This window comes from Limulus polyphemus, unplaced genomic scaffold (genome assembly GCF_000517525.1).
Source record: "Limulus polyphemus unplaced genomic scaffold, Limulus_polyphemus-2.1.2 Scaffold168, whole genome shotgun sequence".
Taxonomy (NCBI): domain Eukaryota; kingdom Metazoa; phylum Arthropoda; class Merostomata; order Xiphosura; family Limulidae; genus Limulus; species Limulus polyphemus.
The window spans coordinates 86,707-90,066 of NW_013665778.1; positions in this window are offsets into that span (position 1 = coordinate 86,707).

A 3,360-nucleotide genomic window follows, 5' to 3' on the forward strand; every position below is an offset into this window, starting at 1 on the left:
ATAGCTTTGCACGAAATTCAAAAACAAACAAACTTGTATGATTTTCAGAAAACAGTAATTGTTTGTGTCACTTCTTCTGTAAGCTTTGTTTGTTAACTTGTATTACTGCACAATTTTCAAGATGTGAGATTTGAATGGTTGAAATATTTTATTGACAATTGTTTTTTGTTGCTGTTGTTTTTTTATCCTAAGGATTTCTGATTTGTTTAATCAAGAATATTAGATTACAGAAGAGTCTTAAAGTATCTGATTCACTTTTAGATGATGTCAAGCCTGAAATTTATAATTACTGCCTGAAAGATTGATAAGAGTTCGATGCCAAACAGGTAGGTTAAAAGTATCAGTCTATGATATGGAATTTGACGTATTAGATTATCCTTATGGCCAGGCATGGCCACTAGATTAGCTGGCCAGAAAGTAATCCCAAAATTTTTTACTTTTATCAACAGATCTGTTGATTTTTTTTCACGTAGGATTTCGTTAAGTTTTTACTGCTACTTATAGACCTATTCTTTTCTTCATTAGGTTCTGTGCGTAGTATTTAGATTTTTACTTATATTTCATATCTCTTTTTCTTTTAGAATCTATGCGTAGTGATTAGTTTTCTTCTGTTTATACGTATCTTTTTTTCATGTAGGCTCTGTGCGTAATACTTAGGTTTGTTTACTTTTTTTCTATTGACCTGTTTTTTCATGTAGACTATGTGCATAGTATTCAGGTTTTGGCTTTTGTCTATTGATTTGTTCTTCATGTAGGCTCTGTACGCAGTGATTAAATTTTTACTTCTACTTACAAATCTGTTCTTCATGTAGGCTCTGTACGCAGTGATTAAATTTTTACTTCTACTTACAAATCTGTTCTTTTACATATGTAGGCCCTGTGCGTAGTGGTTAGGCTCTTACTTCTATTATATATGTTTTTGATGTAGAATCTATGCGCAGTGATTAGGTTTTACTTTTGTTTATATGTCTATTTTTCATGTAAACTCTGTGCATAGTATTTAGGTTTTTATATCTATCTGTTTTTCTTGTAGGCTCTGTGCTAGTGATTAGATTTTGATTTATGACTATTGATCTGTTTTTCATGTAGGCTCTGTGCTAGTGATTAGATTTTGATTTATGACTATTGATCTGTTTTTCATATAGGCTCTGTGCTAGTGATTAGATTTTGATTTATGACTATTGATCTGTTTTCCATGTAGGCTCTGTGCTAGTGATTAGACTTTGATTTATGACTATTGATCTGTTTTTCATGTAGGCTCTGTGCTAGTGATTAGACTTTGATTTATGACTATTGATCTGTTTTTCATGTAGGCTCTGTGCTAGTGATTAGATTTTGATTTATGACTTATTGACCTATTTTCCATGTAGGCTCTGTGCTAGTGATTAGATTTTGAGTTATGACTATTGACCTATTTTTCATGTAGGCTCTGTGCTAGTGATTAGATTTTGATTTATGACTATTGACCTGTTTTGCATGTAGGCTCTGTACTATTGGTAGTGGTGAGTGTAACTATTCGCAACAGCAAGTTTTCTAATAAAAATATGTTTAGCAAAAGCTATGATTGTGAGATCTTAAATAATTGACGATAGATGGCAACAGCCATGAAGTGTCGACACCAACAAATACTGTGCTAGATGTATCCATTTTAACCGTTTTCCCAAGAAACACCGCAGAATATACTTACTTTCTTTTAATGAAGCCTTAAGGTGTAACAAAGATTATAAAAATGTTCCTGATAGTTTAACGATTAAATCGTGGTCTTGCTTTTAGTATTTGGAGTTATGTAGTTTTCAGATGCTATGATATTCAGCGGGTAGCCGAAAGCTTCCACAATACAGCATATTCCAGATATATTATGTAGAGAACAAATCGAACACGAACAAAACAAGAGAATAAAAACAACAATAGACAAACACAAATGAACGAACAACAAAATCTTTAGCCACTAAATAGTTTTGCAGATTTGACAAAGTGAACGGATTTTTTTGTGTTCAAACTGGTTGTTTGGGCTGGAATATTTTTCTAAAGTCTGTACGACAAGGATAGCAAGAACTATGATGTAGAATTGTGTGAATATTTCACTCTTATAGTTGGCTAAAAACCTTGGTACACGTATGAAGGTTACATGCTGGAACCTTAGGTCTCGAGCTAGCGTGTACATGTTTCTGTACGGACTTCTAGTTCACTTGTTTAAACAGATGATACAGAAACCTGTGACTTGAGATGGCTAGATACGTATGTAGACTAGTAGTTAGTAATTCCGCACGTATGAAGGTTACATGCTGGAACCTTAGGTCTCGAGCTAGCGTGTACATGTTTCTGTACGGACTTCTAGTTCACTTGTTTAAACAGATGATACAGAAACCTGTGACTTGAGATGGCTAGATACGTATGTAGACTAGTAGTTAGTAATTCCGTCATAACTACATGCAGAACACTCGCATTAAAAGTGAGAAAAATTATCCGAATATACCTTACCTCAGGATTGTTCTAAAACACGTTATAGAGGGGGGTAAATGTTCAGGTATTTCACCTATTACTCGTGTTCTTATACCTTACGATCCAATGAATAACTTAAATTTCTTGTTAGTCTGACTGTTTTTTTTTTGTTTGTTTTTTCAGTGAAAGTACGATATACCTTCTTATATTGTCGTACATTTATGTATTATTACGCATGCAATGTCTGAATGTAAAACTGTGTAAATAATTTAGAACTGCGTTATATTTCAGTAAAGAAACTCAAGGAACGGTGAATAAATATTCCCGGATTAAGATGCAGAGTTCGTGTACATAACACAGGTAGCCCCTTGAAAACGTTTGGGTTTGAAGTAAGAAACAACCGTCAGTTTCAAGCAGTTTCTTACCATGGATAGAAGCACATACATGTGTTACGTCTCCGTTTGTTAATTAACTTTCCGTAACTTCGTTCCGACGAAACTTTAGCGACACAAGTTCTTTACTTAATAAAACTGGTTTATTCTTTCCGAATACAACTTTACGATACACTTATTTTCAACAATCGCGCTAAAACAAACGCTATATCAACAAACGTCAATAATACTTCTGACTGCAGTTCAATTACTCACTATCTTCACACACACATTACATTCTCTCGTCACGTTGTCACCCTCTTTTATATACCAGCCTACCCTATCTAGTAAATACTAGAGCATTTGCCAAGGTACGGGATAATTCTAGAAACTAGAGGGCGTGAGAATAGTCACGTGATCTCGATGACGCAACACATGTCTAAATGTTATAGGTAAAAACTTCACCTATTTGTAAATATCAAAGCAACATTAATAACTTAACTTGTGTTGGATGGAAATATAAATTAAAACACGAAACATATTAACT